Source organism: Eptesicus fuscus, chromosome 5 (genome assembly GCF_027574615.1).
Source record: "Eptesicus fuscus isolate TK198812 chromosome 5, DD_ASM_mEF_20220401, whole genome shotgun sequence".
Classification (NCBI taxonomy): domain Eukaryota; kingdom Metazoa; phylum Chordata; class Mammalia; order Chiroptera; family Vespertilionidae; genus Eptesicus; species Eptesicus fuscus.
In genome coordinates, this window is record NC_072477.1 from 13,006,509 (window position 1) to 13,033,192 (window position 26,684).

General features: G+C 36.9%; 1 pseudogene; it reads right to left on the reverse strand.

Annotated features, from left to right (window-relative positions):
- The window catches only part of LOC103292274 (phosphatidylinositol 3-kinase regulatory subunit beta-like), a 189,381-nt pseudogene extending 170,795 nt beyond the window's left edge, over nt 1-18,586 (reverse strand).
- Nucleotides 18,587-26,684: the final 8,098 nt, after the last annotated feature.

The window sequence follows — 26,684 nt, forward strand, 5'->3', positions numbered from 1 at the left end:
AGCCTCATGAGAGACGTTACCTTTTATTATAAGGAGGTTCTGACATTTCATATATTTTACTCTACTCTCTCAACTTCCTTTATCTACCTCTGCTATTACTATTACCACTATTAATGCTAGCACCATCACCAAAATTCTGTGTATCCACATGGTACAAGATACAGTTCCAGGAAATTTACAGGCATTTATTCCCACATTAATTTCTCCCCCAAAACAGTCAAGGTAGATGTTATGAACAATTGATGGGAAGAGAAACTGACAGTCACTTATAAAGCCAGTGAAGTATAGACATAGACCTAGGATTTAAATCCACTGAGCTTGCATCCAAAGACTTTCTGTCTCACTGTTCATCTTCACATCCACATAGAAGCCCAGCAGATTCTGAATCATTTGCTTTCTGACTTCAGTAGATCAATATGATTCTTTAGCTTTCCAGTATTTATCACTGCTCATTTTTTGTCTTTTTGTTTAATAATGCACTCTATATCTCTACCTTGTCAACTTACAGTACAGAGGCTATATTCAGCATGTTGATGAGCAGGGCAAGAGGGTCTCAGATCCTCCTATCCACTCATGCAAGAAGGAATTCAATTGACAGCTTTGACCCGCTCAAGCCCTGTGAATCTGACCAAGAATCACACACATTTAAAGGAAGTCAAGGGAAAAGAAACTTTAAAGATGAAAAAATAACACCTGTTACCTTTGTAATAATTTGTTTTTAAATGAGTACAAAGATATTAGTGAAGTCAAAAGTAGAATAATGAAAGAGAGAGAGAGAGAGAGAGAAAGAGAGAGAGAGAGAGAGAGAGAGAGAGAGAATTTATAGTAATGGCTTAAATTTCTTAAATGGATGGGATGACCAAGGTGTACTATCCGTACTTCAATTCATTACTCATGCAGTTGGGAGAAAAAGAGATTAAGCATTTTGCTAAATAAAATAACTCTTCCAGAGTAAAACATTTGGTTGCAATAGCTAACAAGTTAATATAGGCAGCGTCATTTCTAGAAAATAATTTGAATCTGCTATGACTATGATAAGCAGGACATTTAGCAACCAGCAAGAGATCCCCCGAATTTTTGCACGTAGTCTGAGGTATGCTTTCTAACAAGGTGCCTGAGAGGTGGCCAGCCATATGTTATGTTACCATTTGCTTGGAATTGCTAAGGTTGCATCCTGACATATTTCTCTCCTGCACGAGTTGATAAGGGAGGTTTCCATAATAGCAGTGATGCTTGTCACTTCAAAGATTACCACCTTGTAAGTGTGGTTTCTTAAGGGGTAAAAATTGTGACAAACTTGAAATTTTTATTTATCTGTATAACATAGCATATTGCAGATTCACTTCCTGTGATGGGAAATTATTAAAGTTGATGAATCTACCTGGGTCCTCAGGTTTCATTGCCATACACAAACATATACACTAATTTCAACAAAAAGGAATATGAGATATATTCCCCCTTAAATTGGAAATATAATTTCCTTGATAGCCCATGAAATATTATCCTATTGTAATAAGTATGTCAAGGTGAGAGGATAAGCTAATAAAAAAATAACATACCTTCAACTAAATTTATAGTCCAGTTAAAATTAAATCTTAAAAATGATGCCCTTGTTTTATTTCTGTTTAGGTAAGAATGCAGTCGCTAGATGCATCTTCCTGTTTATAAAAACATTAGTTCAACTACTGATGAGGATACTGAATTGACTTTGTATATGTTTAATTGGGATGGCGAGGTGTTGAGTCCCAGCTAGTTGAGTAGCCTGTCAAGTCCTCATCTAATATTACAAAAGTTGGATTCTATCCTTTGAGTTGAAAGGAACTTTAGTTTTGTCTTGTAATCTGTTACCCTCCCATTGTAAGCATTTCCTCTAGAGCGTCTATAAACAGAAACATCTCTAAATTCATAAGCAAAAGACTTTAAAACACTTCATTCTCTCTTCCCCCAAAGTGAAGGGAGAAGGAAGGTGGGGCCTATAGCTCATTACTTTGTTGACTCTAATTACTGATCACTTTTAAATTTCTACTTGTCTCTATTTTGGGACTAGAGCTCATTGATGAGGACTGAGAATCACAGGCTGGCTCTGTTATCTTTTAAGTCAGTCATGGAGTGTCCATCACTGCTCCTCAGAATGTGAGGGATGGCGATCGCTATTACTTTTCCATCTTTGTGGTTTCAGCAGAAATCCGAGACACAAGACCCTTAGCCCCAAGGTTGATTGAGGTAAAAGGGTCCATATATTGTGGGTTTTTGTCTTATTGTTTCCCATTTCTTGCAGACTAAATTTTATCAACAGCTTGGTTCTGTTAACATATTTTTCTCTGTATAGAAAGCCATGAAATAGTTGGAAACAGATTAACTTATATCAGCCTTTTGAAAGGCAATGAGTGAAAAAGAGAGAAAATTTCTAAATGCAAGAAATAATACTTTCTGGGCCATTGGTCAGGATTTTCCAATTTTCAGTGGCTTCGGTGATTGTATAGAAAAGCATGGAGTGTAGGCACATTATAAGTAAGCTTTACTGTATTTAATGGATCTAAAAACTCCTTGAGTTCCAGTTATTCGCCCTTCCATTAGTATTTTAAGATTCTAATTGTGTTCCTACAATGAGTCGTTCTCTATCAGTGGCTGACAGTTGCCAATCAGGGTGGCTTAGAAATGAACATTTTTTTTTACCTATCAAATTAGGCTTTGTACATTTAATAATTGCTAAATGAAAGACACTGACAAAAGTAATTTGATCACAATGTGGATTACTACAATCTGCTTCTCATTATAAAACATTTCCAGAGACTATTAGGAAAATACTGGGGATTTGCAACACAGTAGATAAGGAGCAATAGGCTCAAAAGTCTACATTTTAAAATTGACTGGAGAATTCCATATTTCCTTTAATATAATATTTTTTAGAACTTTCTGTTTAACATGGTTTGATTGACTGAGATGCACAATTGTCTAGGCAGTACAAAAACTTATTTTTTAGCCCTCTACCCCCCAGTAGGTGGCACTGTGGCTGACTAGCATAGTCCAGGAAGCAATGCTACACTTAAAAAATTTCTGAAAGCTGTTGGTCAGGACATTTAAGCAGTGAAATTTCCCCAAGATCAGCCTCATAAGATATGGTGACCTCTGCCTTCCAAATACGTGCTTAAAGTGCCATAATCAGTTTCTCCATTATGTCAGCTTAAAATATACAGCAATACCAAAAACAAACCCTGACTCTAGTAAGTAGACCATCAAGTACAGTGTCAACAAACACCCAAAAATGAGATCCTAAAAATTACAAAGTTAATGTTGTCTCACAGGTCTTTAAGCCAAATAAATAAAAATTAAAAAAGAAGAAGTGTTTTACCTAAGAATTCCCATGGGGAGAAAGATGATTGTTTCTAAACTACAAAAGAAATGACAAATATTTTAAAAACATCATTTGGCTAGACAGGTTCTGAGAGAGGAGGACAGTTGCAAAGCAATTATCAATGTTATGCTATGTAAAGAGACTGGGATGAAATGAAAATCAGGGTGATTTCAATCCATCAGGTAATTGTACAATTTTCCTTGCATCTCTGGTATGCAGTTAATCTCACAGAGAAGAATATCAACAAGTAATTGTCGATTAGCTAACTGCATGATTTTTCTTCTGCTCGGTTGAGTTTCCTGGGGGTAAGGTCCATTACTTATACTTTTTTTTTATGGCCCCAGCACCTGGCACTAGAGAAAAGAGCATGATAACAGACCAAAAGTAGATGAAATAGGTCTAATGGAAGTATCTGTGCAGAAGCAAATGAGGGAGAAGGAAGAAGCTGAGACAATAGTTTCATTAAGATCAATACTACTAATAAAAATGAAGAACTGAAAATGCGAGGCACCCAGAAAATGTTGCACTTATCCAAGTAAAGGAATAAGGTTTAGCTTTGAGATGATCCCAGCTGTGTTGCTAAGCAGGATAGAGACAATGGAGCATGTATCCACAATTTGGACAGCCAGCAGACTTTTGTTGTCCTGGACTCTCTTATATTGCTTTATAGAATTAACACAAACAAAGTCTTTCCTGATGATCTGTGATTCTAAACCTTTGGTTTGTTTGGAAAAGAAGTTTCTAAGTGCAGATGATAGGGCCACCTGAGAGAGAGGGAAACATCTGCTTTCTAGATTCTTCTTCTGGTTTCTCTGATACACTGTTTGACCTAAATAGAATAATAAAGTATAAACACACACACCTTACAAATTGTAAAAATCTATGAAAATGGATGTTGTTTCTATTATCATTATGGACATTCTATCTATGATTGTAGAACACAGGGGCGTGTGAATTAATTTGAGGCTGATTTGCTGGGAGTGTCTATTGGTTCTAATTGCTGGTAATGCTGCAATTCATTTCTAAGTGAGGATTCTTATTTCTATCATTGTGGGGAAATAGCAGCTCTGTGTGAATGCTTTCCCAGAGTGAAGGTAGGGTGAGTGGTATGAGGGACAGCAGAAAAACAGGGGCATAGCAATATCTGTATTTCTTATATTAATAAAACATAAAGAGATGAGGTATATGGTAAAATTGAAGCACTCTCATTCTGTCTGCAAAGCTATTCTTCAAAGAGAATTACTGGGGAATTGGTCCCATTCTAGTACAAGTTCACTCAGAAAACTACTTGAACTCTATATCTTGATGACTCCACTATTGCTGTTCCCTTTATGTAAAATCCCGTGGCTTTTCCCTTTCTCACTCCACTCCCAGCTGATCATCATCCTTTGCATCCTTGGGTCAGGTATGTGCTCCACAAAGCCTTTCCTGATCTCTCTCTGGAAAGTAAGTACTTGTGCATGCAATGGCATGCATCCAAAATAACCAATGAATTTCATTGCCACTTCCTTTGGATATTTTCCTCTATTAGCAGACACCACATTTTATTTATTTGTATGTGTGTTTTGTGTGTCTCCAATACCTAACTAATTGGCTGGTACATATAAAGCATCCCATCACTGTTTATTAAATAAAAAACTATGCAAAGAAAATAGCAAGGGTAGTGATCCAGGTATACCTGACTATATATCCTCCTCATTCCACTACTTACAATTAGGTGACCCAATATTTAAATTGAGGATATAATATTAACGTTGGAGATTATGGAGAGTTACATGTGGAAATTCATCCTCAATTCTAAATTGTGCCTTGCACATATTAAATTTTAATGCACAGAAAATATTCCGGGAAAATATTCTATAGGTTTCCTGTAAGCATTTTGCAGCTTAAAGAAATAAAACATGTCCAAATGTATCTAGGAATTACAGTGTGGCTTTGTGTAATTTTAAGTTTCTATTAAGGGTATTTATTCTCCTATAACCTTGAAAAATCTATCCCAAAATTATTTTCATCATTAGTGTGATTTAGTGAGACAATTACTGAGTTAGTTTTCCATAATGACACACATGCAAAAAAAAAAAAAATCTCACCGAATCTGTTTTCTTTTGGAAATTTACTTAGGAAAGTACCACAATCAAAGTGTAACTTTCCAGTTTGTTTATTTAGGGCTCAGGTGAACAAAATTCCCCTGCAAAACAGGGTGAGGATGAGGGAGTAGACTTCACTCTGAGCATGGGCCCTCTGTGTGGAGTGAGGACTGGAGTGGGAGGATGAAGTATTGATACCTAATATTTTATCATCATGGATTGGGAGTGACACTGATTCTAAAGGCTTTAAGTGTCTTAACTCATTTAACGCTAACATAACCCTGTGAGGCAGATGTTATAATTATTCCTATTGTTACAGATTTGTAAACTGCAGCAAACTTGCCTGAGGCCACACAGATGGGAAATAGACCTATAATCTGAACACAGTCACCAGGTCAAACTGCTTCTATATTGCAGTTCTGTAAGTTAACATATTGGCAATTTCACTGAAATGGACCTGTTTCTAGAAATGCAATTGGCAAAAAAATAAATAGTAGCGAATCTCTTTAGAACAATAACCATGGTAGCACACATGAGAAAGAGATAGTTCATCACAAATAAAAAAGATTTGGGCTTAGATGTCTTTGCAGTCCACGGTTCTTCCAAAATAGCATGGTACAAATAATATTCGTATAAATTAAATATTTTTCCAAACCTTAGAAAAGTTTGGTAACTAATCAAGGTACGTTAGTGAAGCTAGCATAACCATCATAGAAACTTGGACGAGGTAACAGGAAGGCACACACACACACACACATGAATCACATGCATACACTATCTTTTGTACACACATTTATAAGGCTCCATTCCCTGGGAGTTGCAATCCAGAAGTTCTAAATAAAAGAGTAGCAAGCAGAATTCAAAAGCATGTTAATTAATAGTGCAAGAAGTTTATATGCCACTAAAACAGATGTGAATTTGTCATTCAGAACTCAGAAGCAAGAGTTACCTTCTTTCTTTATACTTTTAATAAAATTTAAAGCTGGCTCCATGTTCCAGTCAGTCATTTCCCACCTCTCTCCTATCCCTGACACCAATCCCAAGGTGTCACACAAAGAACGTAGCAATGACATGTTCCCAGAGCAGGAGTGAGTCCGATCCTTCCATCTCAGGGGCCTCTTTATATTTTTCCTGCAGTTTCTCTTTTCAAGCACACTGGTCCTGAGCACCTTCTAAATTCTCATGCTCCAGGCAGTTCAGACATACCTCCCTGTGCTCAGCCACACACAGCCTCAGTTCAGGATACCCCACTACTGCCCTCGAAACCCCGATACTTATTGAACACCAGGTGCTACTATTGTCCGTGCTTCTGTTTCTTCCTTGGCTCTTTAGTGGACAGCATGTTTGCATGCCTGAAGGAAGCCCCTGGCCTTGTCTTTATCCCCTCTGTTTTGCCCATGGTCTGACCATTCCCCAAACTCTAGCCAATAGCAGCCTTTCTCCTTCGTTACCCATAGATCCACTCAGCTCTTACTCTTTGATGACTCCTATTGTCAAAGTAACACCAGTATAGGTATTTTCTATAACTCAGTCCAGAACAGAAAATACTGTTGGACTGAGGGGTGGGGTGGGAGGTGGAAATGACCTGTATTAGGCCTGGGCATATTCTGCTTTCCTGGAGGGAGAGAGAGAATAGATGAGTGGCTTTTATAGTTTTTCTCCTTATGACAGCAAGGACACATCAAAAATTAATAATAGATTTTCCTAACATACCAGGAATACAGAGATAGTTTCATATTATTAAAGCCATTAATAAGCCATCAATGTCACATCAATATGCCAAATATGCAATAACCACATGATTACTTAAGTAGGTGTCGGATAAGAAAACAAATAATCGAATGCCCATTTGTGGGAAAGTCTTAAGAAAGAAACCCTTCGAAATGAAAATGAGAAAACTATCTTAAATTAAAATCCAGGATCCAGTGGTAAACCATTCAAGACAATTCTGCTTAAGAATGGTGGCAATTTTAAAAGATACAAAGTTTGCCCTAACCGGTTTGGCTCAGTGGATAGAGCATTGGCCTGCGGACTCAAGGGTCCCAGGTTCGATTCCGGTCAAGGGCATGTACCCTGGTTGCGGGCACATCCCCAGTAGGGGGTGTGCAAGAGGCAGCTGATGGATGTTTCTCTCTCATCGATGTTTCTAACTCTCTATCCCTCTCCCTTCCTCTCTGTAAAAAAATCAATAAAATATATTTTTAAAAAAAAGATACAATGTTTAATAGGCTAGAATATAAAATATATCAGTGTAGGGGATAGTAGTGGCATGGGAATGTTGTTTCCCTGGAATATCACACACATAAGTAGGCAATGGGTGCAATGGCTTTAAATTCACTGAGAGATAAGGCTTTCTGACTGAAAAGACAGGACCCTCGCCTTTCCATCTTCGAGGATGTGCCACTGGGGCAGACAAATGGGCCATGGGCTCTGAAGGGTCTGTGCCTATTTCAAGGTTCTGCTGTCACCATCCTGAAATTCTTGATACATTGTGAACAAGAGGCCTCACATTTTCCCTTGGTACGGAGCCCACAAATTACTGCGCACGTTCTAGCCCCCAGCCTGATCATGTGGATCTGAAAATCTTTGATGGTCTTCCCTGTGTGGGGGCTGGAGCTGCTTGTCCAGGGTGGACCAAGAGATTCCTGGACCCTGGGTGCAACCTTCAGTGTATGGTGGTCTAGGAACCCCCAGTCAGAGAATCCAGGGGCACTATTATTAGACCTGGTGCTGAGATCTCAGCAGAGAGTGAGAAATCAAGCTATTTTTAAAATTCTAGAACAATTAGAGTTGAAAATAAAATTGTCTCCGGAAATGCTGGGACCTTTTGAGTATAAAACAATGGATGAAGTAATAAAGAAACATACAGTTGGGTAGATAAAAATGAAAAAAAAAATTACATGAAAAAATATCATGCCAATAAAGATAAAACATTATATAGGTACTATAGGCCCGATGCATGAAATTCATGCACGGTCCCTCAGCCCAGCCTGCACCCTCTCCAATCTGGGATCCCTCTCAAAATCCAGGACTGCTGGCTCCCAACCGCTCGCCTGCCTCTGCCTCATTGCCCCTAACTGCTTCTGCCTGCCAGCCTAATCATTCCCTAACCACTCTCCTGCCAGCCTGATCAACGCCTAACTGCTCCTCGGCTGGCCCAATTGCCCCTAACTGCCCTCCCCTGCCAGCATGGTCACCCCTAACTGCCCTCCCCTTCAGGCCTGGTCACCCCCAACTGCCCTCCCCTGCAGGCCTGGTCCCCCCCCAACTGCTCTCTCCTGCAGGCCTTCCCCCCAACTGCCCTCCCCTGCAGGCCTGAGTCCCTTTCAACTGCCCTCCCCTGCAGACCTGGTTTCCCCAACTCCCCTCCTCTGCCGGCCCGGTCACCCCTAACTGCCCACAACTACCCTCCCCTGAAGGCCATCTTGTGGCGGCCATCTTGTTTCCACATGGGGGCAGCCATTTTTGACCACATGGGGGCGGCCATCTTGTGTCTTGGAGTGACAGTCAATTTGCATATTACTCTTTTATTAGATAGGGTTATATACAAGTACATAAAGATGACAAAAATGTCAACAATACTACTATTTATCTAGGGTTTTAACCTTTTGCACTTGGATGTCGAGTGTGACTCGACACAGTTAGCATTGGTAGCAGCTCAAGAAAAAAGCAAGCGAGTGCAAAGGGTTAATCATGTGTCTATTTAATCACAGCAAATGCCACTTCTACAAATATTCTCTTGTAGTATAGATCATGGATTTGGGAATCAGTTGATCAAAGTCCAATTCTAACCACCAATTTCTAGCTGCCTGATCTTAATCAAGTTACTCAATTTTTTTTGTACCTCAACATCTTTATCTGCAAAATGGGGAGACCTATTATTCCTTCTTATTATGGCTGCTGTGAGGAGCAAATGAGGTTATAGATGCAACAAATTTATCATAGTGACATAATGAACACTTGATAGATATCTGCTGTACTAATGTTATTATTGTTGTTGCTGTTGTTATTAATTTCATAAGAAAATTATGAATTATTTATATTTTATTTTATGAAAAGAACACCCTATGCATCTTACAATAAGGAATTAGTTCAATGTATTATGGAATAAAAATAATGGGAAATGTTACAGCATTGGAATTTATTTTTAAATAATATATTATCCAGATATGCTCAAGTGACCTTACTACTATATGTTTTAAATATGCATAGGAGAAAAGGTAAGTTCTTAAATTATAAAAAATAATTTATCCTAATGGTAAGACATATCATTTTTATCTTATACTTTTACTCTCTGCTTAAAAAAACACACACTTCAACAGTAAGTTTGAAAAAGTTTTAATTGAAAATAAAAGTAGTGTGAAAATGTGTGTGATTTAACACTAATGCACATGTTTTTCCATTTATTTGAAAAAATTGTCCTCAAATAAAAATAATATTTAGAGATTACTGAAACTAGGATTATTGGGAACAGGGAATAATTCTAGTAATCCTTTAAAAATATTCTCCTCCAGAGAAAATGTAATTTTGAGAAGTTAAAAGTATTGTCTATTATATTTAAACTCGGTAGAGCAAAATAATGTATATTAAATTACTCTAACAACATAATAAAGGAGATATAATTTTGAAAAATTATAACTGATTTTAAAGACAAGTCTCTGCACTGTAATTTAGTTTGAAATGCTGCTAATATTTTTTTCATGAAAGCTATTATTTGTTTGGCCTTAAAATGTATATGTTAGTTATTATTAAAATGTGAAAAGTGAAACAATCACAAAGAAGGGAAAGCATTAAAAAGAATCTTTCAAAGTGAAACAAATATAAGCCAAGATAGCAGACTATTATAATAGTCATGAATAGATGATATTAGGGGGCAAAAAAGTTTATTGAGAATTTTGTTTCTCATAGAAAGATTTCCATGTTTTTGGTTCTTGTCTTTGATATCAAAAGTTACAATCACAAAAGATGAGAGATTATCCCCTAACAATGGTCACTGTGCAAAAAATAGGTCACTTTTTATCAGCCAAGTTTAGCCCACTAAAACATAATTTATTATATATTCCAATAAGCATAATACAAATATCAGTTAGGATATCACTTTCAGAATATAAAATTTCTCCCTTTCAGTACACTTGTTCTTTGATTAAGAAAATCCAGGCATTCTTGAAAGATATCAAAAGTCTATACCTAGTAATTTTAATAATACAGTTTGCATGTCCTACTTTATCTTTATAAAATGATGAAACTCTTACAAGAAAGAACGACTTTTTTCCTTGCAGAACTGGCAGTCTCACTTTTTCTAGTTTTATTTCCCAAGTAGAACATTTCCTTCCCATGCTTTCTGTTTCATATGCTTTCTGATATTTGGAATTCTGAAACAACCAGTAATAAGCTTACAATACAAAATTAAAGGCATTCTGATATATTGTACTCTTTTATGTTGAATAAGAATGACCATTAATCATTTCAGATTTTATCAACCTTTGATGTGCAAGAGATTCACAGTTTGAAGGTCCAAGAAACCTTCTGAAATCTGAGTGGTTTCCAAAGTATAATTGAGACCCATTATAGCTCATCGTTATTCATAGTTTCATATAATCATGGCTAAATTGTGTCATTTAGTTCACAACAACCAGCTTTTTGTAAAAGTGTTTTGATAGTCAGAGCTCTATGTTGAAAATGACAGGATCTCTCTCTGAGAGAATATCTTACTGTTTTCAAAGCCACTACTGTCGACAATTTCATAAAATCAGATTATTAATGAATTGGGTCATCATACCGAGGAAACTTCATTTTTTTATTACATTGCTTTCTAAGAATGAAAGGTCAATAATAGTGTCTATTATATTTGTCTTATTTTGGATCCCAATTTATAAATTTACCTAAATATACTATCCAGTTAGCAAAATGGAATAATGTTATCTCTATATATTTTTGCGCAAAGATGACACTAGACTATTCAGATTAATAGAGTAAGTAAAAAACAACAACACTATTACCTTTGTGACCCATTTATGTCACAGGGATAGGAAAGAATTGCAATAATACAACAAATTGTCAATCCACAATATTTGTCTTTAGAGAATGCATTTAGGGTTGGAGGATGAACAGTTTTAATGTACTATTTTATACATTTTAAGATACATAATGGAATTTTAGATAGTCATGCATTTTTTAAAAATAAAATAAGTAGTAAAATTAACATCTAATATGACTTAATATAATCTTTAGACTCTGCTTAGTATGATGTGAGGACTATAAAAATATCGAATTTTTTTCACCTATAGAAAATAGAAGCTAGGGAACTTTATCTTGTTTTGTAAGGGATTCTGAAGAAATATGTCCAGAACTGATTGATTTGTGACCAGGGTAATGGATTTTTTCCCAAAATATATTTTTATTGATTTCAGAGAGCAAGGGAGAAGGAGAGAGATATAGAAACATCAATGATGAGAGAGAATCATTTATCAGTTGCCTCCTGCATCACCCTCCACGGGGGATCAAGCCAGCAACCTGAGCATTTGCCCTGACCAGGAATCAAAACTCGACCTCCTGGTTCATAGGCCAACCCTCAACCACTGAGCCACACCTGCTGTGTGAGGGTAATGGATTTTAAACAAGGATCAAAGTTCATGCAGAAAAAATATTAAAAGTATCAATGTGATGATACAATTTGAATTGCACAAAATATGTAATTCCAAGTGGCAGGGGTCAGAGGAATTAGGGGAGGTAGTTAGAGAGAAGACTATCGCTACTGGGAAATTCGATACCAGGCTCTGTTTTAGATGTTTCAGAAGGATTGCTGAGTATCAATCAAGGCAAAGTGGAGTCTTATAAGTTTGAATTCCTAATGAAGCAGGTTGGAACATTATTGCATATTTCTCCAATAGTACTTATCAGTTGAGGCTCAAGCAAGGAGGAAGGACATGAAGGGGTTGATCTGAGGTAAAATAGCCATACAAAACAGGACAGTTGGGCAATACTGACTTGAGGGTAGGAAAGACCCAGAACACTAAGAGGCCACTGGCCTCAGAAAAGTCAACAGGATTCAGTTGCATATACGACATAATGAGAAAGGTGATAGGTGGGAAATTTGCATTAAGTGAGAAGATGATAACAATTGAATTGGATTATTAAGAGATACTTGTGATGGATAGTCCTTGACTGGATATACTGACCGTAAAATGATGCATAAGTAGCAAAGAAAATCATGGCTTCAGAAAAGTAAGTAAACTGATTTAAATTTGAGTCATTGATTATTTGTGAGAGAAAAAAAAACACAAAAAAAAACACCACAGCAATATTAAAGAAATATAAGGGGACATTATAAATAAGGAAGTAGTTTCAAAACATTATGGAAGAAAGCCATGTGGCAGTAGAAAATAGTGGGAATGACTATGGCAAGTGGATGATGGAAGAATATCTAGCCTTCATCTGACAGAGAGAGAGATGTGGAGTTCTGATAGGGACCAGGTAAGAGTGACAATATCAGTAACAGTCTATTGACATTATATGAATCTTGAGTTAGTGGATGAGAATAGTATTAATGCAAATTTTCTCAAATTGTGTCCTTTGTTTTATTTATTTTATTATTTTCAGTTATCTTTTAAATTCAATAGTACTTTGTATTAGTTTCATGTATATGGTATAGTGGTTAGACAATCATATACTTTACAAAGTATTCCCCCTGATATTTCCAGTGCCCACCTGACACCATACGTAGTTATTACAATGCTATTGACTGTATTTCCTATGCTGTACTTTACATCCCCATTACTATTTTATAATTACCAATCTGTACTTCTCAATCCCTTCACATTTTTCACCCAGTTCCCCACCTCCCTCCCCTCTGGCAACCATCAGTCTGTTTTCTGTATCTATGAGTCTGTTTCTCTCTCTTTTTTTTTTAGTATTGTTTTTTAGATTCCACATAAAAGTGAAACCATAGGATATTTGTCTTTCTCTGACTGACTTATTTCACTTAGCATAATACCCTCTAAGTCCATCCATGCTGTTGAAAATGGTAAGGTTTTGTTCTTTTTTTTAAGGCAGAGTGACATTCCATTGCATATATGTACATTAAGATCAAGGACAGGATTGTCCTTTCACTACTCTTATTCAACATCACACTGGAATTCCTAGTCAGAGAAATCAGACAAGAAGAAGAAAAGAGGGCATCCAAATTAGAAAGGAAGAAGCAAAACTGTCATTATTTGCAGATGACATGATACTGTATATAGAACCCTAAAGAGTCTGCCAAAAAAACACACCTAGAACTGACAAATAAATTGAATAAAATTGGTTGCATTTTTATACACTAATAATGAACTCTTAGACAGGGAAAATAAGAAAACAATCCCGTTTATAATTGCATAAAAAACACACACACACACAACAAAAACAAACAAAGAGTAAATTTAACCAAGGAGGTAAATAACCTGAACTCGGAAAATTATAAGACTAAAGAAAGAAACTGAAGAAGACACAGATAAATGGAAGCATATACCTTGCTCATGGATAGGGAGAACTAACGTTGTTACAATGTCCATACTACCCAAAGCAATTCCTGTCAAAATACCAATGGTGTATTTCACAGAACTATAACAAAGAATCCAAAAATTTATATGGCTCCACAAAAGACCCAGAATAGTCAAAGCAATCTTAAGAATAAACAAAATTGGAGGCATTTTGCTTTCTAAATTTTTCTTTTTACTCTTGTATTAAGTATTTTCTTCCTTACTTTGGATTTACTTATCTCTTCCTTTTCTAGGTGCTTAGAATGCTACCTTAGGTCACTGATTTTAGACCATTATTTTTTTCAAAAAAATATATAAAGCTATAAATTTCTCACAAAGTATCACTTTAGGAGTATCAAAAGATTCTTGGTATCTTTTACTTTTGACATTAAGATAAAACATTTTCTATTTCTCTTTATGACTTTAAATCATGGGTTACTTAAAAGTGTCCTTTACTTAAAAAGTTGAAGTGTTTGAGCATTTTCTAGTTATCTTTCTATTATTTATTCCTATTTTAATAGACTCCCCATAAGACAAAAAATAGGTGTGTTAATGGGATGAAAACCTCAACACAGTCATGGTGAAGGGGGCTGTAGAAAGGAAGATGTATAAGAAGGTTTAGGTGGAGAGAATTATCTTGAGTAAATACAGGCTATATTGGGATAGATGGGGAGAGGTGGGCTAGCATTGTCTTAAAGGATATGATTCTGTTTTCTGATGAGTTGTATCTTTTCAGGATTAGGATTGTCTCAGGAGTCGTAATTGTCCCACTAGATTTTAGGTCACTCAGAGGCAAGAGGGCAATGAAGGTGCTGTTTTAGCTCATGTTGAAGTTCTAATGTACCCCATCTTTCCCGGATAAGCCAGTTTTTCCAAACCACTCCACAAAACTACTATTTTCTGGTGCATTAAGCGCAAGAGTTTTCTGAGCAAAATGTTTGTTTAACCTTATAAAATTTTCTTTCTTTAAGTGGTAATTAAAGACCCAAGATAGACTGATATAATCACTTGTTTATGTCTGAAAATCAGGCCATGTCTACACAAGTTCTATTCCCCCTTTAGAATGTCTCTGGCTCTCTGTAAAACCACATTTTAAGTACATATCCATCTTTATTATGTGTGCTTATATGTCTGAGCCATAGGTAACTCTGAGTGAAGGAAGCAAATTTGCATTTATCAGAGCTCCAGATTCTTCTGACACCTGGCCTGAAATAGAATCTGTCTCAATGTTATTGTCCTAATTAGCTACTTTATTAATATTAATAATAGAAAAAGGGAGGCCAGACATTTGTAAGCACGGTCATCTGGGCAGCTTATCCAGGAAGCTACAGCTTCACACTCCCCAGAAAACCACTTTTCTATTCTTTACAGATCATTGGAAGAAGGGATCTAACAAAGGGAGTGGTGGGTGCCTGTGCAGTGAAGTCGGGGTGCCATAGGAAAGGTACTTCCGTGTCATTCTAGCCTGGGAAACAATGGACTGGCTAAGGGGCAGACCTGACTGCAAGCCCATATAGATTTGGGAATATATTACCCCAAACAAAGAGATCCCTCTCTTTTGTTCTGCCCTTGTGCTCTGGTGCGCTGGCTCTGTGACCCAAACTCACCCTTGCACTCGCCAGTTTTTTTCTCCATAACCATGTAGCATTAAGAAACCACATGATCCATGGCTGTGTGGCCCCCACACTCAATGAACTGCAGCGGGAACACAAGCTAAACTAGCCAGATGCTGGACTGGACTGTGCTTTCATACGGAGCAGAGGCCCTGGGTGGTGGCCTTAATTCTAGCCCTGTGCAAGAAAAGATTGGACTTTTTCCATGGCAGGTGTGGGGCCCTGTCTAGAATACACCGGATGTTCAAGGCCAAGGCCAGTTTCCCAGAGGCAGGTGCAAAGCAAGGACACAGTAATCTCACTATACTACGCAAGCCTGCCTTTCTGTAACCCAAAGAATGATGTCACTACTTGGCAAGGAACCACTTTTGTCTATGTTGGTATTAAGTATGTTACTGACCAGCCAGTACGGGGCTGCGTTGGGGAAGACGTATTACTGACCAGCTGGTGCGTGGCTGCTTGGTATGGCTCCTGTGTTTGCTACTGTATTAGCAAGGGCTGCTTTGTACAGTGGCTACTTGGTAAGGCTACTTTGAAGAACTGTTTTATCTGGTAGCTCCTTAGTAGCATTAGCTATTTGGGCTGCAATAAAGACTCTTTTATATGCCTACAACTTCTCTAATACCTGGTGTCCACGGAGGTCCAGTTCCTGGCAGAGGGCCTGTGACCCAATGGTTGGCATAGTTGAGCAGGATGAAGGAGTAAGTACTCCCCAACAGCAGCACAGAGGGAAATGGGACAGTGGAAACCCCGGGATTTAATTCCATGGAAATAAAGGTCGTCCACCCTACCATGTGAGTCTCAGGAAATTCCTTTTCTTGTGACATTACAAGAACTCCACTTCCACCAGTAACAAATTGGGACACAGATGGCACCCCATTGATAACATTAACACCTAGCTGATCTCACTTATATGTAGAATCTAATGAACAAAATACTGATGAACAAAATAAATCCAGAGACATTGAAGCATACAACAGACTGACATATTTCAGAGAGAAGAGGATGGGCTGAGAAGAGATTAACCAAAGAACTTATATGTATGTATGTATAGCCCATGGACAAACAATAGTGTGGTGAAGGCCTGGGAAGGGGATGGTAACAGGTTGAAGGGGGTTAACAGGGGGAGAAGGGGGACATCTGTAATACTTTCAACAATAAAGATAAATTTAGAAAAATAAATCAATCACATCAAATATATTTCTTTTTTTAATGTATTTTATTGATTTTTTTACAGAGAGGAAGGGGAAGGGATAGAGAGTTTAAAACATTGATGAGATAAACATCGATCAGCTGCCTCCTACAACCCCCTACTGGGGATGTGCCCGCAACCAAGGTACATGCCCTTGACCGGAATCCAACTTGGGACTCTTCAGTCTTCAGGCCAATGCTCTATCCACTGAGCCAAACCAGTTAGGGCCAAATAGATTTCTTAATAATGTCTAATTTCTTTGGCCAACTTCTTGTCAGACCTAATAGGTCATCACTGGTTTTACATTGTATCATGAATAAAAAAGAATAAAATGTCAACTCTGACAAAAAAACAAAACAAAGCACAACAACATTAACCATCATCTCCTAGAAAGGCCAATCAATTCATACAATGAAATTCTAGATAAACTCTGTATAAATTAGGTGATTCTAAAGGTCAAGAATTAGGGCTACACATATTTTCACTTTTAATATATTTTCCTCATGCACCTCTGTCTGCCTAAAACATAAATATACAGAATTTTCCCCTCCTCTCTCCTTATCTGTTTATCTCTCTTTCTCTGTCTCCCTCCTATTCAAACTATGTTTTTCAGCATTCATATGCCCGCTGTTGGTCTATGCTCTTTTAATCCACACTTACACAGCTAATATTGCTGTGCATTGCCACTTCTCTGAGAGTCAACTTTGGAAGCCCTATAATCACAGTTATGTGACCTCCCCTAACCCCCAAACAAGGCTATGTTACCTAAACTACCACCTTACCCAGAAAGCAACAGGTGTGACAGATGAAGCATCTTTTGTGTTTGGTGGTTGTATTTTTCTCTTAATTTCTGGAGTTCTCATAGTTGATTACTTTAGCGATTTTCAACTGGTATGCCACAAGAATTTTTAAAACATGCAGTACCTGACTATTTAGTCAGGGGCATTGACCTCTCTTCCCTTAGACTGTCAAATAAAAAAAATGACAACAGCCAACACAATTGTCACTTGGCGTGAATGAATCAAAATTATACTTTTTTTTTTTTGTCAGACTGGTAAAAAACGTGCTGTAGAATATTAGTAATTAGCATGTGTGTGCCATGAGATGAAAAAGGTTGAAAATCGCTGGAGTACTTCATGGCTATACCCCAGCAGGAACCCATAAACACCAACAAAGGGCATTTAAATCAATCTGAGAGAACAAAGCTCCCAACTGTAACTTATCTGAACTTAAAATATATTTCTAAAGGCTCCAAGAAATCCATTGCGTTCCCTATATACTTTTATGAAGGCCACAGAAGTTAAGCGTCTTCTTACTTTGACCAGTGCCAAAATCTTGTAATGCAGCAGATGGCAGATGCAGCGGACAATAGCAAACAATAAGGGATCCAGGCTGGTTCCCTAACCTTTCATCACCAGAAATCATTCCCATTGTTTAACTCCACATCTGCAGCCTATTTACAGGGGAGGATTGACTCACTGAATGTTTATGACGTGTTGAGCTGGAGCGAGACACAAGCTGCTCGGATTTTTCTCAGATGACCATTCCACCTACTACGCAAAGGTCATTTCTTTGAGGTTGTAGTGGTGTTATTGTTATTATTTTTTTGGTTGTTATTCCCTAAAGCACTTTGAAATATGACTCTTCAAATGCGAACCCCTAAACCTAAAGTCATTTTATCTAACTTCCTCTGAACTTGTGATCTTACAGCTGTTGGGAAAATCCACTGTAGCCAGCATCACAATAATCACGGTGTATCCTGAAAGCTGGTGCTCAGTTTTCATTCTTCCTGTGAGAAATATAACGAGGACCTTAACCACCATGTGGATTCTATTGTGCTACCCCAGGAAAAGTTCGCACTGGAAGCATGCACCTGGCAGTGGAATCAGGCACTTGGAGAAACACACTGAGTGTCTGCACTCCCAACTTTGCTACTGATCCCATAGGCAACTTCATGCAAATCCCTGAAATTCCTTCCCTCCAGCTTCTCCTTCGTGAAATAAAAGCATAACTATTTATTATCTCTGTCTCAGGCTGGGGAGAAGTGAGGTGCCTGCATTTTACTGAATGAGCCAGCATTACCAATACCAATCTGGTGGGGATACGCTTTATTACACTATGTTCATTGAGTTACACCAGGAAATAATCTCCCTGAGCAGGATGCAGATGGATGGGAGAATACCATGATAGAGAAACAGACATTCTATAAACCAAGTAGTCCCCTGGGTCTGTACTGCTGACAACATCTAAATCCCTCATACCTGTAGTGGCTGTCCATTAGAATGATTATGGAGACCAAGGCCTGATATATAGAAGAATACTAGGTTGAGAGAATCTAATAAGTTAATAATTTTTCATTATCTAGATCCAAATCCCCATTATATAGAATGCTCCCCTCATGTTTTTCATTTTAATATTCAAAAACTTATAAATTGATGTCTTTGGTTAATAAATTATCACAAGTGAACACACCATGAATTAATACCAAAGTCAATAATAGAATGTAAAAGCTAATTTCCCCACAAACACTTATATTTTATTATTTTGATAATAATACAATTTAAAAGCTAACTTTTAAATTAGCAAATGTGTGTAGGGGAATACTAAGATCAAACATACCCCTCACCCCTAGGAATTCTCCCTCCCTTTATGAATCTCACAGCTACATATTTTCAGGGTATTGATAGCTTTCTTATGCCTTCAAAGTAATTTTAGTATTTTTTTCAATGATTATAGTTTTCAAGGGTAGGAGTAACACAGAAAAAGCCAGAGTCTTATTTCCAAAAGAAGAATTTACCTTTTCAGATTGTTTTCTCAGTCACTTTGGTCAACATGGTTAAAGCAAGCTCATAATAAATGGGAAAATAATGTGTATAGTATTTTCTATCCAGATTAATAAAAATAGAGATTAAAAAATATTACCTATTAAAACAAAAACTTTTGGAAATAAACTTTCTTACTCCCCAAACTTTAACAGTCTCTAAAGTCAGTATCTTCTATTCAACCTTAGGGCAAAGAGAAAAATAATATTTCTAATCTGTTATGGGTTGGCTTTTGCCCTAAAAAATTATATGTTGAAGCCCTAATCCTGGTACTCATGAATATTTTTGTATTTGGAATAAGGTCTTGCAGATATAATGAAGTACAGATAAAGGCATGAGGGTGGGCCTCAATCCAGTTTGACTGATGTACTTATAAGAAAAGGGGAGTGCCATGTGAATATACAGGCACACAGGGAAGACAACCATGTGATGATGGAGTTAGAGATTGGAGTTATGCTGCTATAAGTCAAGGAACATCTGTGGCTATTGGAAGCTGAACGAGGCAAGAACGAACCATCCATGGAGGCCAACACATTGATTTTGGACTTACAGTATCCAGCACTATGAGAAAATACATTTTTGTTGTTTTAAGCCACCTAATTGTGGTATTCTCTATGATAATCCTAGAAAATGAATAGCCACTCTCCAGGATTGTTGCATATGTATTTTAGAGCATGCAATGGAAATTGTAAGCTCACTTAAAACTGTACATTGCATGGATCTGAAAAAGAGCTAGAGAAAAACAGCAGAGGTGAGACAAATACATTGGTGAAAATTCCATACTTGGAATTGCACAATTGCAATGAAGAATTAGAGAAGAGATCATAGGAATTACTATGGGAAATATTAAAAAAAAGAACAACACACACACTTAAATGGAAAATACATAAATCTCAGACCCACTTTTGGCTAAGAATGTTTTCAGCCAAGCTGTAGATAGTCTATTAATTATGATTTGTTGGAACTAAAATATGTGTTTAGTTTAATAGTTAACAACTCACATATGTTTTTTGTCCATCATATAGATTCTAACATTTTAGTGGTTTTCTCTATATTTTCAATTACCAGTGCTTGCACTGAGCCAGATGCACCATATTGACAATTGTAGTCAGAATTCTGGTGCCTAAAAAAAATAGATCACTCACATAACAGCTTCACAGAATAGGGCCAGAATAAGTACTCTAACTGTATTGATATGTTGAAACTCTGAGCTGCTTGAAATACTCTGTGAAATAGAGCAGAATTCAAAAATAAACAAATGCATTACTAAATGCTTAGACTCCTTTTTAGAAAGTTGGGAGTCATGTGGCCGCTTTCAAATATTCAAAATATCCAACCTATTCTGCTGTGCTCTTTAAATTAAGAAGAAATAAAATTCTACAAAATAAGTAGATTTCTTTCTTTTTAAAAAATATATTTGTATTGATTTCAGAATGGAAGAGAGAGGGAGAGATAGACACATCAATGATGAGAGAGAATCACTGATTGGCTGCCTCCTACACACATGCCCTCTACTGGCATGTGCCCTGACCAGGAATTGAACTTTGACCTCCTGGTTCATAGGTCGATGCTCAATCTCTGAGCCATACCAATTGGACAAGCAGATATCTCGCATCTGAAAGACACACTCAGATGTCAATATTCAATATGCCTTTTGCAGGGAATGAGTTTTGTTGGAAAAAGGCTATTTGTTTTTCCTTTTCTTTTTCTTTCTTTCCTTTCTCTTCATTTATTTTATTTAATGTACTTCTTTCCTTTACTCTCTTTATTTTTTTCTTTCATATATTGTTTCCAAGTGAATTTTAGGCTCCCTCAATTTAGTCTTTATAAAATACAGTGAGCCTTTAGCAGATGATTACTTTAAGTTGACCGTAACCAACAAAAATAAAATATCACCTTTATGCAAAATCAGATAAATTATTTTTATACAATAAAATTCTCAAACAGTACTATTATATACATGAGTCTATGAAAATTTTAATAACAAATGATTTTACTGATATGACCTCAACTTTCTCACTTAATTATGTTAGATATATATTCCCTAGCTATATTTAGTTTCTATTGCTTCTGTTTAATAGAAAAGCAAACAAACAAACAAAAATAGTGATGGCCTTAAGTAATAATAATACTGCAATTATTAGTATTTAAGAAGTTAGTTATTAGAAAGATAAGAATTTTAATCTGAGAGTTAAATTATAAAAATTAATAACATACCAGAGGCTATTACCCTGTGTATTTCTCAGATTCTGAATATCCAAACTTTTTCAAACTCAGCTCAGAAATACCTGTCTGCTCCTCCATGCACACTCTGCATTTTGGACTTTCTCACCAAGGATGAGCAGACTCTCCTCTCATTCACCCACATTTTGGTTTGCATCTGCATATAAAAATATACTTAAATTAGTTAATGAGATTAAATCCTATCACCAAGACAGATTGCATTAACGAATGAAATTAAAGTAAATATGAGTACTATTCCAAATATTTTTGAGTGTGCCCAGTTAAATAAGATGCCTCCAAATAAAAGAGTAATGAGTATAATTAACAATCATTAATTTAGCCTCAGTAAAGTTGTTTTCTTGTGGGTTTTTCTTTTTTTGGAACAATTAATGGAAATTAAGAAGTAACTTCCTGGAGAATGGTCATTTTATAAATTGGTGTTTTCAAAGTAACTTCCTGGAGAATGGTCATTTTATAAATTAGTGTTTTCAACAAAAATGAAAGAGGATGGAATTAGAGTTTCAGCTGATAGCTTGCATATAGTTTGTAATGAATTTAGTTACACATTGTTTATATGACCTAAACATTTTATTGCTTCCATTTATAAAAAGTGAAGTAGAAATACAATCAATGATCTATATTTTCCAATGTGAGGAACAAATAATATTCATCCATAAATACAAGCATTACTTAAAGAAAATGATATATCTGATTAAGAAATGCATTACTAAAAACTGTTGCTTTTAATGCTTTATAGCTATTTTACATAATTTGTAAGATATGTTGCTTTGATCAATTTTGTACTAATGATACAATCCAGAGTTTTAAAAAGATTTATAGACTTTAGTGACAACAAATTTTTTAAACATCATCCCTTTCATTTTCTACAATATATATATACAATATGTATATTTATTGCTTACAAGAATATAAATTGTAATTGATAAAATACTTTCAAGTATATAATAAATTAGAATAACATTATGAGAAGGTTGTAGAATGGAATATGTTTTGGGAGAAAAAGAAGAGATTTAAATGTGCATCACTTGAAAAACTTGTTCATATATATTTTTAAGGTGGATATAAAATAATATTTGTAGTTATTTAGTACATTTAAAAGACTAGTTAACAGTTTTATTTTAAAATGTCAGTATTGATAATATGCTAGAAATTGTCTTCTTTGCAACTTTTTCAACTAAGAATAAAATTTGGTGTTTTTTTGTTTGTTTTTAAAAAATATGTTTTTATTTATTTCAGAGAGAGGAAGGGAGAGGGAGAGAAAGATAGAAACATCAATGATGAGAGAGAATAATTGATCAGCTGCCTCCTGCACACCCCCACTGGGGATCCAGTCAGCAACCTAGGCACGTGCCCTGACTGGAACTTGAACTGTGACCTTCTGGCTCATATGTTGCCACTGAGCCACATTGCCCGGGTAAAAATAAAAATTTTAAGATGAGACCTTAAAAAACTTTAAGATACATGGCTTTAAAAATACTTTTGGGGATATATCAGGAAAACAGGAAGCCAGAATTCTACTGTATTAAGCAAACAACATAACAAAACTAGTTTGCTTGTGCTAAGGGATTTGAATCAATTATGGCTGCTATTTACTCCTCAAATAGTAGAAAACAGCAAGAACAACTGAGATTATCATAGGCACTCAAAGCATGTAGCAGGTACATTTTTTAAATTTCCTTAAAGATTCTTTATTATGTTTGGAATTAAACTGGAATTGAAGAAGGACTTAAATGAGGCTAGGTGTTTGTACAAGAATGGAAATAGGAAGATGGCAGCATAGGTAACACTTATATTCACCGCCTCCCACAACCACATCTGGCACCCACGTGAGCCTCTTTTTTAATCATTTTAATCATTTAATAATGAGGGAGATCGTCTCTGCAGAGGCTGTCCAGAGGAGCAACAGGTCCCAGCCCATTCCAGACCCCCAGCCCAGGGTCCCAGAGCTGGAAAGAAAAGTCCCCATAACTATGGGCTGTAAAAAACAGTGCGGATTGGGGCTCTGTGACCCAGCTGTTCCTTTTAAAAGGCTGGCACCACAAACAGAACTTACAAGATCCTGCTTCCTCTGAGCTCCAGCACCAGGATGAGGCTCTGGGGGACAGAGACACATATGAGGAAGAACTGGATAGTCTGGCACTGGGGAAGGAGCTCAGGGGCAGCTTTCTCCCAGAGGGAGGTACTAGCAGGGATCATTGTTCCTACACTGGGACCTCTAAGGTCGCAGGGCTGACTGGCACCATTTCTATCTGCTCCACCTTGGTGATTCCCTAAGATCCCACCTCCTCTAATTTACACCCCACTCAAGCTGTTGTGCAGAGGCTTTTGCATATAAATTGCCTGTCCTTGCTCAGGCTAAAATTAAACAAGCTGAAGCTGCGTCAGGGAACCCCAAACCTATCAATAAAATGCCCAAGGCCTTGCACCAGCACCAACCTGCCTTGCTTTATAGCTTGGCCTTGTCTGGGCACTTCCAAACCCCATACAGAGAGGAATAATCTGCAGATCTCTCTGTAGCTCCTGCTGGGTGGCCCCAGGCAGTGGCTGACTTTGCACTTCCCTGGAGACCCAAGAGCCAATGTACCCAGTAGTGAGTATCAGACCATATCAGATGACAACTCTACATACTCATAAGAGACACATTGAAGGGGCAGACTCATTGAGCACCAAAACTCCACTGAAGCAAGTCTTGCTCCATAGGGGTATCTCCTGCACAGCAGCTCTCCCATTGTAGTTACAGCTGGTCCTCACAGCCAATTGGCCTGGAGGTTAATCCCTCACAGTGACACCAATAACAATCAAGCCGAGACTATAACAAGACTGTGCTCACATCCCACAAAGGGGTGTATCTAGAGGGCCCAGCTCAGGTGACTTGGGAGGCTGAGCCACTGGGCCCTATAGGACACCTACTACATAAGGCCATTCTATCAACTCAAGGAGACATAGAAGCTCTACCCAATACATAGAAACAAATCCAGGGAAGCAGCCAAAATGCGGAGACAAAGAAACATGTCACAAATGAAAGAAATAGAAGAAAGGAAACTACTGGATATAGAGTTCAAAACCACAGTTATAAGGTTATTCAAGAATCTACTAGTAACCTTCAAGGGACTTAGTGAGATTTTCAAGGATCTTAGTAAGAATGCCAAAAAAGAAAAAAAATGGAAAAGGACCAGTCAGAAATTAAGCATACACTGTCTGAAATAAATATATAGGGATTCAACAGTAGAGTAGAATATTCCGAGAATCAAATCAATGATTTGAAATATGATGAAGCAAAAAAAAACACCCAATCAGAAGAGCAAAAAGAAAAAAACAATCTAAAAATATGAATATAGTGTAAGGAGCCTCTGGGACAACTTCAAGCATGCCAACATTTGCATTATTGGGGTGCCAGAAGAAGAGAGAGAGCAAGATATTGAAAACCTATTTGAAGAAATAATGACAGAAAACTTCCCCTATCTGGTGAAAGAAATAAACTTACAAGTCCAGGAAGCACAGAGGGTCCCAATCAAGAGGAACCCAAAGAGGACCAAACCAAGACACATCATAATTAAAATGCCAAGGGCTAAAGACAAAGAGAGAATTTTAAAAGCAGCAAGAGAAAAGCAATTAGTTACCGAGAGGAAATGCCATCCAACTATCATCTGATTTCTCAACAGAAACTATGCAGGCCAGAATGGAGTGGCAAGAAATATTCAAAGTGATGAATAGCAAGAACCTACAATCAAGATTACTCTACCCAGTAAAACTATCATTTAGAATTGAAGGCCAGATAAAGAGTTTCACAGACAAGAACAAGCTAAAGGAGTTCATTACCACCAAACCAATATTTTATCAAATGTTGAAGGGTATTCTTTAAGAAGAGAAAAAAGAAAAAAAAGATAAAAATATGAACAACAAAATGGCAAAAAATACATACCTACCAACAATTGAATCTAAAAATCAAAATAAAGGAATAATAAATCTAATGAACAAAAAAAAAAAACCTGATGAATAAAATAGAATCAGAGGCATGGAAATGGAACAGACTGAAGATTCTTAGAGGGACGTGGGGGTGAGGGGCCAGAATAGATTAAACAAAGATCTTATAAGCATATATGCATTACCTATGGACACAGACAATAGGGTGGCAAAGGCCTGAGGTGGGGCAGGAACCACGTGGAGGGAGATAATGAGGGGGAAAATGAGGGACATCTGTAATTCTCTCAACAATAAAGATTAAAAAAATAATGTAAATATATTTTGCCTTCTCCTGGGCATATTGCAGCATGAACCTTCTAAGAGTTTTGTTTATTTATTTATATTCTTGTTTGTTTTTGGCTTATCTATCTATGTTTTGGATTTGGGATCCATTTATAGTTTCTCCTGGCTTACACAGGATCTATTCAGAAGCTTTATAATCTCCCTAATGTCTATTTAGGCTTACTTTTAGACCCACTTCAATAACATAGAAGTAAAGGCTAAAGATATTTCAGGTGTGTTTGTATGGTTTAAAATATATAACAAGTGTGCTCAAAATGCACCTCAGTGATTATACCACATTTGGAAAATCTAAGAGGATATTACAAAGACCATAGAACTGCGGGAACTTTTTAGATCACACTTAAAGGGCCCAGGTTAGCGGACTTCTAATTGTATGGCAGAGTTTTTCCTGAAGTCCACTCTTGCTTTTGTGAGGAGCAGAGACCACAATTTATTCACTGATAGCAGTGGTGGGTACTGTCACTGGAACTGCTATTGGAGACAGGACAGCCTATGCTCTCAGTGGGATGTAGGGACTCCCACTATCACCAAAATGGATGGCCGCAGCCCTGCTTTTTCACATAACTAACTTTTGACTTATCTCTGATGG